Here is a 13986-nt window from a genome sequence, read left to right as displayed (position 1 = left end):
TTGAGAAGAGCGGCACAGTTATTTGTATGAACAGTTCATACAGAACCATAAAAATAAATAAAAAAACGCCTCGAAGGAGCAACACAGTTTCTCGAAGCGTATTGCGACTACTTCCTTTGGGTTGTAAATCGGCAGAAAGTGGCAAAGCGTGTCAGATTCAATCGGGCCCGTTGAAAGACTGAAATCCCAGACCGAAGTCATTAAATGTTTCGCCGTGGCGTTTGTTTGCCGTCTACGTTTGCCTAGCCATTATAGCGTAGGGAACCGAAGCTACGAGTCGGCTGGCTGGCTTCACTTAGTCGTCGGAGATCGAGCTCGTCAAAGAAACTTGATTGTAAGGCCCTAACGAAGTGTCTACAATTCAACGAGAGGTACTTATATTCCTATGCTGAGCTCTCGACTTAAAAAATCTGCTCACTTATGTGCACTTGTATAAATACTCACAATTCGCGCGTTCGACTTAACGATCCGCTGCTACGTCACTTGGAGTCTTTCTTTATTTCGATTCGTCATAAGAAACGCAATATGAACTTCGCAGTCACTGAGAATCTGCTTTGAAATATATTTTTTGTATTTAAACAAACGTTTAACCAACACAAGCAAGGGAACTAACGGAAGTTCGCGAAAGATTTGAGAGTTTTGTTTTTCGCCAGATGCATGACGCCAAGTGCGCAAATAACATAACTTACACGGTAGACAGGAAGGGGAATCTATACGGAGCATAATAATGGGCTGGCAGCCGCGAAAAATCTTCTTTACGAATGAATTACTCAATTGTTTATTACATCAATTGTCAGCACTCACCGCGTTATGAAAACGACATTATTGCATAACGAAATGTAAGGACCAGACGGTGATTGACGAACTGCCTTACAACACATGGTGCCGTGGGAGATTGACTTATATGCGCCTGGTGAAAAGTCTACAAAAAAATAAAAAAAATAAGAGATATGTTCTGACTCAAGAACTGGAGGCAAATTCACGAAGATTTTTGTTCGTACGTGTTCTTTGGCATTGGCCGGTCACCTTCGCTAATAAAATGTCCAGCAACAAGGTTTAGTGGAATACTCTCTTACGTACAACTATATCATAGCTGCTTTTTCTGAATGTGGGCCCTGTTCTCCAGCACCGTCATATACAGCGGCGAGACAACGGGGTAACAGTGAAACAATAAATAAATAAATAAAAGTAAAAGAAGGAAAGAAAGAAAGAAAGAAAGAAAGAAAGAAAGAAAGAAAGAAAGAAAGAAAGAAAGAAAGAAAGAAAGAAAGGAAGAAAGAGAAAGCTCGGAAGGCTCGGAGGTGGCGAAATCTTGGCACCTATTTGCGCACATCGTTCAGGGACGAAACAAATAGAGGAACGCCAAGGTGGTACCCTTGAGAGACACAAAGAAGCATTCGTGACAGCGGCGGAAAAGTGCGACGCACTTCTACAGAGAGATGGCAATTGAAGAAGGCTCTCATCACTTTCGTCTCCTGAGAGGACCGCCATGCGGGGAGAGAGAAAAAAAATCGTGGTTGTGGTAGCGGGGCTCGTACTGATCGTCAAGAGAAAAGGCTCTCCTCGACAGCCGATGCCCGGAGGCGACCTTTACACGACCGTCGTATTCTGCCGGCATGGGAGCGAGTCATCGTGTCTACGGTCATGACAGGAGGATTGCCACACCCGAGTGATGCAGGGATCGAAATTACGTGCGCGTAATGTTGACATGCGATTTACAATGTCGTCACTACCCGCCGTGGTTGCTCAGTGGCTATGGTGTTGGGCTGCTGAGCACGAGGTCGCGGGATCGAATCCCGGCCACGGCGGCCGCGTTTCGATGGGGGCGAAATGCGAAAACACCCGTGTACTTAGATTTAGGTGCACGTTAAAGAACCCCAGGTGGTCGAAATTTCCGGAGCCCTCCACTACGGCGTGCCTAATAATCAGAAAGTGGTTTTGGCACGTAAAACCCCATAATTTTTTTAACAATGTCGTCACCGGCACTGCATTTGTACGTGATTAAAAAAGAACAGTGAGAAGGAAACATACTTCGCAGGTGAATGCAAATCGGAGCGACGGATGCATCAAGGACACCGAAGCGGTGTAAGCGACTCCTCACAACCTTTGTAAGTGTTAGGACTCTTATTTGCTGGCTCAAGACCTCGCTCGGTCGTGGCTGGCTGTTCTTAATGACGGTTCCCACGCAGGATGCGTTGTAGCATTACGGCGTCTGCGTTCTCAGTGCCGCAGCCGTACGAAACCCCTGGCTGACCTCCAACGGGGAGAAGGTGTAACGCGACGTGACAAAAAAAAAAAAAAAAAAAAAAACAAAACGGATTACTGGTGGAAAAAAAGACTACGCATATAAGTTGTCTGTTTAAATGTGACTTTTATTTTATAAGATAACCTTTATCTCATAATCACTGCATGATCAACACGTTTCAATGCGAATTAGGGGCTGCGACACACGTGGCGCTCGCATTTACATTTGACATCGACCACACCGACGCATGCCGCCTTACGAGAAGAGTTGCGGAACTCCCGTTAACAGTTCTGCCGTAAATCGAATTTGTGGGTGGACGAATGCGGAAAGGGGGGGGGGGGGGGGGGGTTCTGGTTATACGTACAGCAGGGTGCGAAAGGCGGCCGCGTCGAGCTTCCTCCTCTTGCAAAATTTAGGCCATTTGCGCACCTACGCGTATTGTTACTGTACGTTACCCTTAATTTGCAGCAAATAGACTATTCAAGTCATAGGCGGAAAGTTTTCATTTTTCCGGAGGTCGTCTTCCAGATACCTTTTGGCTTGCCGACACGTGTACAATGAGTCGTGCGTATTGTTGTTGTTTCCGGTGAGTGTATAAGATTGCATAGGTGTCACGAAATAAATCAATGGAAGTTTAGGACCTCCGTGACTCCCGTTTTGTTGTGTTCGACTTGTTTCCTTCACTCTTTCTGAGATGAGCTAGTTCATGAAGACGTCATGTACCGCCAACTCGACCCAACTGCAACTCTTGCAATACAGAGAATCTCGATAATTCTAGTTCGCTCAAGTCGAAAATATGGGTAAATTGAATTCATGGTCATGTTTCATCGCTGTCACACCTGCTTCAGCGAGCAAAGACACCCTATGATAAAACACCCTTCATTGTGTAAAACGAATACAGACACAACGGTAAGAAAGAAGGATATCGGATTATTTAAGAAGAGATATATCCTCAAGGATTATCGCTTTTATAGCACGATATTGACACGTGTACTTATTTATTCTTTTCTGGGGGACTGCATTTCACCCACTAACAAGTTTTCGCTCATTACAATACGCGCCCGCATGATTGGAACTTACTGGAGTATGTTATCAATGGTTCTATCCATTGCCTGTTGTCACCGAAGCTTGTGTAATCTGAGTGTATGCGTGATCCGAATTGTGTAGTACTTTCTGGAAGACACACGGGCACCAGAGATTACTCTGCAACCTTCGATAACTCATGGATAAAAGATGACGCGCTTGGCCGGCAGATCAGATTCCGACGATCGCCGACTGTGCTCGCCACTATCGTGGTGCTTTGAGTGTAACTTGCTTTTGTGGGCACAGGTTCGTACAATAAAAGGTTATTCGCAGTTTTGCTACTTTGTTCTTGCCCGTTACTACTGCGTGACAATATACTACAATGCGGAGCAAGCCGGGAAAGAAGAGACAGAGGGTTATAAGGTGTGACTATATGCCAGAGAGAAAGACGCAAATGAACAAAGGCACACGTCTTGTGCGGTTTCTATACAGAAGGCGAGTCAAGACTCTCACTTCTCAAGAAATGAAGGGACGCACGAACAAGTCTGCCAGCCGATTTAGAATCGGGCCAAGGTTCCAATAAGTACACGGCCGATTGCCAAGCTTTACCGAAAAGGCAGCCAACACTTCCTGCTCAAGGATGTATCATGTCTTGCAAATATACTTTGATTAGGGGCGGCCTTGGCAAAGCCATCTGAGCAACCTCCTGAGGGAGAAAAAGATGCTGACTCTAATGAAAAGATGCAGATGCATTGAAAAAGATGCAGACTGGCTGACAGCCCGGGATTCTGCTCCTGCTGGTTGAAGAATAATAGGATAAACACAATGTTCCAATAAATAAACAAAAGGTTCATACACCCAAGAACACGCGCGCATATCCTAAAGATATACACAAACTCTGATTACGACCTGAAGCTCTACCGCCTTCGTTAGCAAACCGGAAATTTGCATCTGCTAAATCTCCCTGCCTTTTCTCTTTCTTCATCCCTGTCTCACTTCGACGAATCTCTACTCGCAATCCCTGGAAAATCGTGATAAACGAAAAACAGTGCCGACCATAGAACACCCACAAAAATCAAAAAGAAATATAGGACAAGCGATGATCTTAGCATACTTGTTCGTGGTTTGCGAGTTTTTTTCTTTCTTTTTGTTAACGATGAGTCTGCACCAAGTCGCAGGACTGCCCCGTTTATCTTGTACTGGAAAACTGCCAATAACAGACCATGCACTTATTTTGGGGCTTGAAGGAAGGGGCCCGCCACGCGAAACAGCCAAATTCTTTTTCCGCGTTCGGGTTTTTTGGAGATAGTCGCGGTGGTCAGCAGGAATTAATATATCTGGTCACGTTAGCGTTCAAACTTTCCGGCTAAAGCTCCACTTGGAATGTTTGGGAAAGTTTGTAACATATTTTAAACTCGGTGATCAGAAACCGCGAAAGCTATAGAAGCGCCACTTGTAGCTGACGTCATTAAATGCGGGGCTACGAGACCAATTGCTCACTAGCTCCTGGTCCTAGCTGGGGACGACCCTGTCTCGATTGCCCTACTACGGTTAGTGCGTGCTCCGTTTTCGCGTTACTCTATTATCAAACTATATTACTCGTCTATTAGGCGTTCGGTGGCCCAGGATAACTCAGAATCACGCAGGCAAACTACTGGGAACACATGTAGACCTCATATTCCGATTGTCCTTCTTAAGTATATAGTCCCTCCTGAACTCCTGACAGTTTTGATGCCATTGGGGTTTCAAGTAACGGAACTGCACTAAATTGCAGAGCTGTTTTAAGAGAGTGTACTGCACAAACGTCTGTTTCAGAATCGACAGCTGTTTGCCGCACAACATGCATGCGTAAGCAGCTACTGAGTATACCATGTAGCTTCGTTTCAGCGACGCCCATCTAAAAACCATGGCCCGCATTCACAAAAAACGTTCTCCAGCTAACACTGTTCGTAAGAGCACGCGTCAGCCAATCATGGTTTTCTTCTTTTTCCAGTATTTCGATGGTGCCCCCTTACCCCCGTATTCAGAAATGCCACTTAAGTTGAAGGCCATCCTTGACTTGATATAAATGACGCCTATCGTGAACGCGCCGAAGGAAACACAGTGAGCGTCTTTGGGCACGTTAACGCCAGGCGTCATTTAAATGAAGGCAAGGATGGGCTTCAACTTAAATTGCATTTCTGAATACGGTGGTTAGTCTCAATGCGACGTTTATAACTCTTCCCACGCTTAACTGCTGACTCGCGGTCGTTCCTGCCTATTAGCAATAGGCTCCGGGGACATCTTTGACATGGGGCATGTTCTTTCGTTCACATAATTCATGAGGTGTCTTTGACATAACTACCTGGGCGATCTGCTCTAGTCTCGAATTTTAGCCTAACACTTTTAATCGGAAGCATTATTTGCCTTAATCAAGCATTTTGCGCCTCTCGTCTCTCTGGCGCATCTTTATTGCACGGCCTTCGTGGTTGATGCCATTTTACATACTGCATTATCTTCGGAATCGGATGACACGAAGCATTCCTGACACGGTAGACTATGCTGCAGGTATTTGCACTGGAGCAATATACAGCATTCCTTCAAAGTTAAACTGCCAGTATAACTTTAATAAAAAAGGCTATATGCTAGCTACGCAAAAACTGCTCGCACAGGTGGTTTGTGGGTTTTGGCGGACACAATTTTGCCGGCCAAGTACCGTCAAGAACAACATAAATAAAAAATTGTTAATTAACTTTTTCTTTAAATTTTGCTGGTTTGATGTACGTTTACCTAAATTAGAATCTTGCAGAAGCTTATTCGAATTCAACTCGATTTTCTTCGCTACTTCTAAAGCACTTTTGTTCGGTCATATTCACAATCAATGTTAATGCTCAGATGCTAATCTCGACCTCTGAGGGAGGACGTGTTCACACAAAGGCCACACCAGTAGACGCAGTTCCTACTAGTTGTCGCGGGAAATGAAGCCTCTGCCCAGTACTAGATTCTCGCAACAAAACGTCGCGAAACCTAGGTATCGACGCCGCATCATCGTGCGCCCAAACAATGCAAGCCAGTCGCATTAACGCAGGTACACCTCGTGATTCGTTATGCGTAATTTAAGCAGATAGCGTGGATCTGCGTAAGTTAACAGATTCACACGGTTGGGACCTTTGACTTTTGTGACGCCAGCCCGAACGTCCCGAACTTATAGCGACACCGAGACGATGTTCTCGCGCTTTGAGCTGCTGAGACGTAGCAGAGGCTTGCGGATCTTTGCTTTGTTAGTCTTGTCATCGTTAGACCTGGTATCGTCATCTTCTCACGGGATGATGAGCGACGAAAACTGCATCGACATGTATGAAACGCAAAACGCAGTTGGTGGCAACGGGAAACGGAGTCAGCTAGAGGAAATATGGAAAGAGACAATCGCGGGTGCCCTTAAGGCGAGAACAATGATCGAAGGACGGGAGAATGATCGGTTGAAACAGGAAAAAACGGGGGAAAAAAAGCCGCACCACATACGACTAAAATTAAGGCACAGCTCCTCGAACACTGAAAATAATCTCGCTATGCCTACGGCAATGCCATACGCTCGCAAGCGTATATATATGTGTTTTCATGGCGAGCATTCGCAATGCTCCCCCCGCCCCCTTTCTCGTTTACAACACGCCAGCAAGAGTAAAAGAAAACATGTCACTTTCAAGAATGTAAACTCGGCCTAGGTGCTTCATTGGGTTTTTGCTGTGCTTTCTAAAGAAGAAAAAAATCTTGAGCAGTTTGAGAAATTGATTTCAAACTAGATAGTCGTTATTCGCCTGGCAGCATGGGCTTCGCCTGCAGCATAATTTTTCGTCGCTCCTATCGTATTTTGGGGTCGTATAACGTAAAGCTATTCTAATATGTTTTTATTCCAATCTCCTGACGTCAAATTTGCGTAACCGCCGACGCAAGCATCGGGCAGTCACCCGCAGGGTTTTCTGAACAAACAAATCAAATGCTCCCCTCGTTCATAGGAGGTCACTTTTGTTTGCTTGAAAAACGAATAACATTGCCTGCACTGAGCGGCTTGTCTTGTCTAATTGGCTCACAAGAGGCGAGGAGCATGCTCAAGTGGAGAGGGATTCGATAGGGCCGAGCCACTGCGCTGAATATCGATAACCGGATGAAGAGGGTGGTGCCGGGGTCTGCGATTGGTCCGATTTCTCTTATTTAGCTTGCGGTGGCTTGTCGACAATCGCGGCGGCATGCAACGGAAGCTTAAGAATGACGCTAAAACGGATCCTCAGCAAAAAAGAGTTGGCAGAACGAGGTCGTAAACGTGCCGAAAGTTCTCGAAAGCGTTACACGGCCACGCAAAAAGTTTTATTACACATAAATAAACCCATGCTCTCCGGCAGGGGCGAGTAGCCAGTGCCGCAGCGATCGGCGGCACCCATCTTTTATTCCTTTCGGAACGAGCCAGTCTGCGGCTATTCAGTAAAAAATTCAGTTTTGTTCGGCATATTAATACATCTTTAACGCGTACGCGTCACTTTGACGCGGTCAGTTTTTGCGGTTATATGACGTCGCGTGAGAGGCAGGTGAAGTAGGTGCAGCCCGAAAACTTTTGACCAATAGCCGAGGGCTAATTGCAAAACGGCCTCGAATCAGAAATAACTATTTTTGTTTTGTTCGGTCAAAATTATGCATAATCAGCGTGTACACGTCATATCAGATGGGGAGCTATCGCGGTTTTCGTGACGTGGCGTGACAGACAGGTGAAACCGGGGTGATCCAAAAAAGGTTTTGACCAATCGCGGTGGGCTGATTGCAGAATTGGAATAGAAAAGTTCGGAATAGTTTTACGTTATAGCGCGCCTGGTCTTTGTTAGAAACCGAAATGGCGGTTAGTGTCATCGATAAGCACTTCAGTTCACATTTTTGCACAATGTCGTCACGGGAGTTTTGAACGGAATGATGTGCAGCATGCAGATATGGATTATCTGCTAGACAATATTATTTATCAGTTAGCCACGCGACTGAGCATGGGGCGCCTCGAATTCCGAGGAGATGTTTAAATAAATGCGCTTATGTCACCGCCGTTTCTTTTATTGCATGCAGCAGTACGTCACCTCTGCCTTTTACGAGAAGTGAAGGAAATAATAATAATAATAATAATAACAATTGCGGCAATGTGATCACACCGTAAGTATACCTGTGTAGGTACGGAGGTCCAGGAGGATCATGTGGACATGCTTTTTTTCTTTTTTTTTGGTCAGTTTAAGTGATATCTATGATGTCGGCTTCCTTGGCAAATTTTATCGTTAATCTGACGTGACTCCTTCAAATGAAATTTAGAAATTTGGAGGTAAAGGCTGGGCAAAATGGCTTTTTGCTCTTTGGTGGTGAAAACAGCAGTAACTCCGCCCAATGGCAATGGTCGAATAACGTAAGTCTCGCTGAAGGTGGCACAGTCGCGACATCGCCGCGCCATTGAGTAGTGTGCTGGCTTGAACAGACTTCATTGACCGAGGGTACGCTTCGGACCTCCCTAGCACATGATAAGGCCGATGGTACTTTAGACTAAGTAATATAATGAACTGTGTGAGATATTAACGTCTTTTTCAAGGAGAGAGCCTCGTAGCGCATGTATTTGACGAAACAGTCAGAGAGGGAGGAGGGGGGAGTGCTTGGGAGTGATTGCGTGAAGAATTTTGGACGCCGAAGGCAGTCGCACCGGAAACGTGCACAATGGTACCGAAAGCTGAGGTCTGGAGTCAATGCGGAAAAGAAGTTGTACAGGCCGACTCAAAGGAAAGTCTAAGTGCCTCCAAAACATAGGTAGCTGTCTCGATGACAACGGCGGTGACGAAGGCGTCATTGCGCCAAAGGTGCAATCTCAACATCCCCTCTTTGTGTCACAAAAAGAGGTCTAAAAGTTTCTTGGTCTGTCGGTGAAGCAAACTGCGAAATTGTAAAGTCAGCACAGTTGACTTCATCACGTATGTTTATCCTGTGGATCGCTTCTACACAAGACTTTGTTCCCGTCATTATTCAAGCTCAGCAAGTTGTACGGGATTCGTGCATAATACTGATTGCTCGCGCATACTTTTGGTGAGTAAAGACGTAGCCCAAGCTCTTCAATCACAAAACCAATGAACGAATGTGTCGCGTTATGTTTTCGAACGGTATACATACTCCAAAGGATGAAAACGAAATTCCCTTACGTTCCTGCGATGTATACATGCAACTATAAGAAGCGTCAAGTTCCCTTTTTAAAGATCGATAGAAACGTCGAAAAAGGCTGTGACATTAGCGAGTAGCCAACACTCCGATGTAGCGCTCTTAGAGGTGAGGCTGATCCCGAGCCCCTGCGCGCCACTGATGCCATACCTGCCTCCATAGCAGAAGGCCAGGTTTTGATCTATATAATGCTATCGCATTAAAAACAAAAAGCCTAAACAGACCAAAATATTCATAGGTAACCAGTGAGCGAACAAGAGAAGCCTCAGATAGAATGTGACGTGCTGACAAAGGGACTTTTTATCAGGGCAAGTCCACCTGATCATATATTGGCCCCTTGTTCAGGCATCTTTTGCCGTACCACTGTTGACCAACTCGTCCTCATGTTCCCCGCAGGGGCGTCTGCGCAAGCAGGCGTTTGGTGTGTTGCGACACCACGGACCCGAGCACACGAGGGTTTGACCCTCCCGCGTGTAGCCGTGCGCGGCTTAGCCGTGTCCGGGGAAAGGGGGATCCTGGGGGTTGAGCCGATGTCGGGTGTTCGGACCTTTAAGGCCCCCCGGCGGAGGCAACACGCCTCTTTGGCCTCTGCTTCACATAGACGGCACCTCCAGACTGACCCACCTGGAGGAAACCGGCAGTCGCCTTTTCCTGTCTCTTTCTACCCTCATCTTCGTCTTTCTCTTCCCCTTTTCATCTTTCCTGTCTTCTCATCTTTTCCATTCACTTCGAGTTTTCTTGGCGGCAAGGGTTAACCTGGTGTGGCTGTCCTACCTTGGGTATACCATATTGGGTTATAGTAACGGCATACTGCTGACGCTGTGCAGACTTGTTTACATGTTCTGCCACGTCCCCTTGTTGGGCTCCGTGGTGGGTGGCAGACGCCGTTGCCGAACAACTTACTTTTTTCCATGGGATCCTCGAACCCGTTTTCACCCGATCGTGCCTCGAAAAGGGTACGCACCGACGCAACCTCGCTATTCATTCCGAAAAACAAAGAAACTTTCCCAAAATTCCACGTACTTCACTGTGAACAGTTATCTCCTAAAGCTAGAGTAATTTCACCATTTCTTGTCGCCAAGTGCCTAAAAGAGACCATTGGAGCTGGTTACAAAGTAACAAAGATGGCAAGTGGGGATTTGCTCCTCGAACTAAAGGACAAGGAACAATACAACAGACTTGCACACCTCGTAGCATTTGGGAACATCCCTGTTTCTGTCAGCGCACATCGAACTATGAACACAGTCAAAGGCGTAGTTTCAGATGAAGACCTAATGACACTGAATGAAGAAGAACTCCTGGATGGATGGAAGGACCAAGGCGTAATCCATGTGCAGCGCATCAAAATCAGACGGAATGACAACGAAATCCCAACGAAGCATTTAATACTCACTTTCAGTTCAACTACTTTACCCGAGTCTCTTGAAACCGGCTATGTAAAACTGCATGTTCGACCCTATATTCCTAACCCGCGACGTTGCTTCAAATGTCAGAGATTTGGTCACGCATCCCAGAGCTGCCGAGGACAGCTTATGTGCGCAAAGTGCGGCGCAACCGGTCACTCTGCTGACGACTGCAATAATGATGAGGTACATTGTGCGAACTGCGACGGCAGTCACCCTGCGTACTCCAGAGCTTGTCCAGCCTGGAAGAGAGAAAAAGAAATAATTACAGTAAAATTTAAGGAGAACATAACATTCCGTGAAACACGACAAAGGGTCTCTTCGTTATTTTCACTGAAAACATCTTTCGCTGAAGTGGTGCAACGGGGGGCGGCACCACAACGGCCTCTGGCGGCAGCCCGGGCCACGCCTAGCGTGCCGAGGCTAACGCCACCCGCCCCTACGGTGGGAGCAGCCAACGCTGCCCTGCCATCTCTCAAAGTGTCCACACCAGTGGCCTCTTCAAGCTCCGGCAGCAGCCAGGGCACCGCAGAGGCCACAGGGGTCCTGTCGACCTCAGGCCCCGTGGGGACGAAGACTCCGTCGCTTGAGACGAAGTCTACGCGACGCACACATCGCTCTCTGGAGCGGGTGTCCCCTGCCTCGCAAGAGGCCATGGACACCAGTCCAAGCCCAACGGCGCAGGTAGCGCCGAAGGAGCGGCGAGGTTCTCTTGACCGCTCCAAAAAGGACAAAACACCAATTACAGGGCCTAACAAAGGCCCTGTAAAGTAATGTCATTCTCCTCTCTTGAGACACACAGCACAATTTTTTTTTTTTAATATGGATGACATCATACAGTGGAATATCAGAGGATTATTAAGAAACCTACAAGACATCCAAGAAATTCTCTGTAAGTTTAAACCTAAAGTGCTGTGTGTGCAAGAAACCCACCTAACTTCCAAGCACACTAACTTCCTTCGACAATACATGACTTTCCGGAAAGACCGCGAGGATGCTGTCGCATCATCTGGCGGTGTAGCCATCATTGCTGATAGAAGTGTAGCGTGTCAGCATCTGAAGCTCCAAACGGCCCTTGAGGCCGTGGCCGTTCGAGCCGTACTTTTAAATAAACTCATTACCATCTGCTCTTTGTACATACCACCACATTATCAGCTTCACAGACGCGACTTAGAATCACTAATAGATGAGCTCCCGGAGCCCTATATGATTCTCGGTGATTTTAATGCACACAGTAGTTTGTGGGGCGATTCACGCTGTGATGGGCGAGGTCGCGTCATTGAACAGGTGCTTTTTTCCTCCGGAACATGTCTCTTGAACACGAAGGAGCCCACATATTTTAACCTAGCCAACAAGTCATACTCTGCCATAGATCTTAGCATTTTATCGCCGACGCTTTTGCCCTATTTTAAATAGAATGTGCTTAACAACCCGTATGGGAGTGACCACTTCCCAATAATCCTAACTACGCCGAAACAAGATCAACTTCCCCCTCAGGTCCCTCGGTGGAAGGTTGACTCAGCCGAGTGGGAACAGTACCGAAGTCTTACACACATGACCTGGTCTGAGATGTCCGGTATAACCATAGATGACGCTGTTGCATATTTTACAGCTTTTATACTGGATGCCGCCTGTAAATGTATTACACAAACGAGCGGCATGGGTTCCAAGCGGCGTGTTCCCTGGTGGAACGATGCATGCAGGCAAGCACGGAGGAACCAGAACAAAGCGTGGGCGATATTTCGCGATTCTCCAACAGCTGAAAACCTGGAAAACTTTAAACATGTCAAATCCCAGGCAAGGAGAACGCGCCGACAAGCAAGACGAGAGAGTTGGGCAAACTTCATATCAAGCATCAACTCCTATACAGATGAGAGAAAAGTCTGGAATAGAGTGAAGAAAGTTAATGGGCAACAAACATATTGCTTACCTCTAGTAAATAGCCACGGAGAAAGCCTTGAAGATCAAGCCAACTTTCTTGGAGCACACTTTGAATACATATCGAGCTCCTCACACTACTCCGAAACCTTCCTAAAGTACAAAACGCAAATAGAACAGCAAAAGTTAGAAACAAAATCTGCTAAAAGTGCGGCGTACAATGAACCATTCTGCATAGCAGAACTGCAGGCAGCACTTAACTGTTGTAATACATCCGCCCCAGGTTCAGACCGCGTAATATATGATATCTTAAAACAACTACCGTCCGAAACACAGAAAACCCTCCTTTACCTTTACAACGTTATATGGTTTTCCGGCGAGATCCCCTCTGTTTGGAAGGAGGCCATTGTAATTCCAATTCTAAAGCAAGGAAAGGATCCTTCCTCTGTATCAAGCTACAGACCCATAGCATTAACAAGTTGCCTCTGCAAAGTTTTCGAAAAAATGATTAACTGTCGCCTACTACACTTCCTCGAATCAAACAATTTGCTCGACCCATACCAGTGCGGGTTTCGGGAGGGTCGATCTACCAGTGACCAGCTTATACGCATCGAGGCACGCATCCGTGAAGCTTTTGTCCATAAGCAGTTTTTCTTACCTGTATTCCTTGATATGGAGAAAGCTTATGATACTACGTGGCGGTTTGGGATATTGAGAGACCTCTCACACTTAGGTATACGTGGTAATATGTTCAATGTTATCAAAAGTTATCTGGCTAATCGCACATTCCGTGTTCGAGTGGGCAATGTTTTGTCACGGAAATTTGTACAGGAGACTGGAGTGCCGCAGGGTGGGGTGCTCAGCTGCAAGCTATTTATAGTAAAAAGGAATTCTCTCCGTCTACACATACCGCATAACATCTTTTATTCAACATATGTTGACGATGTGCAGATAGGATTTCAGTCAAGTTCTCTCGCAATCTGTGAGCGACAGGTCCAGCTTGGTCTTAACAAGGTCTCCAAATGGGCTGATGAGAACGGGTTCAGACTGAACCCACAAAAAAGCACTTGTGTCGTTTTCTCTAGAAAAAGAGGCCTGCATCCTGATCCTGAAATTGTGTTGCATGATGCGCGTCTGCCTGTAAACAGGGAACATAAATTTCTAGGCATAATTTTAGACGCGAAATTAACTTTTATACAGCACATAAAGCATCTTAAAAACAAATGTATGAAAACA

At 46.2% G+C, this 13986-nt stretch overlaps 1 protein-coding gene and 1 long non-coding RNA gene across 2 annotated transcripts in view; one reads left to right on the top strand and one right to left on the bottom strand.

Moving 5' to 3' along the window:
* LOC126548314 (substance-K receptor-like) overlaps positions 1-13986 on the top strand; it is a 619244-nt gene that overhangs the window by 68700 nt on the left and 536558 nt on the right. The window lies entirely within an intron of this gene.
* Positions 10838-13030, bottom strand: LOC140213572 (uncharacterized). Its single transcript, XR_011890449.1, has 2 exons — positions 12803-13030; positions 10838-11114 (listed from the first exon to the last, which is right to left on the bottom strand). It is a non-coding gene; the product is annotated as an uncharacterized lncRNA (long non-coding RNA).

The sequence above is a fragment of the Dermacentor andersoni genome, chromosome 1, assembly GCF_023375885.2.
Source record: "Dermacentor andersoni chromosome 1, qqDerAnde1_hic_scaffold, whole genome shotgun sequence".
Lineage (NCBI taxonomy): Eukaryota > Metazoa > Arthropoda > Arachnida > Ixodida > Ixodidae > Dermacentor > Dermacentor andersoni.
This window is presented reverse-complemented; position numbering and strand designations above follow the sequence as displayed.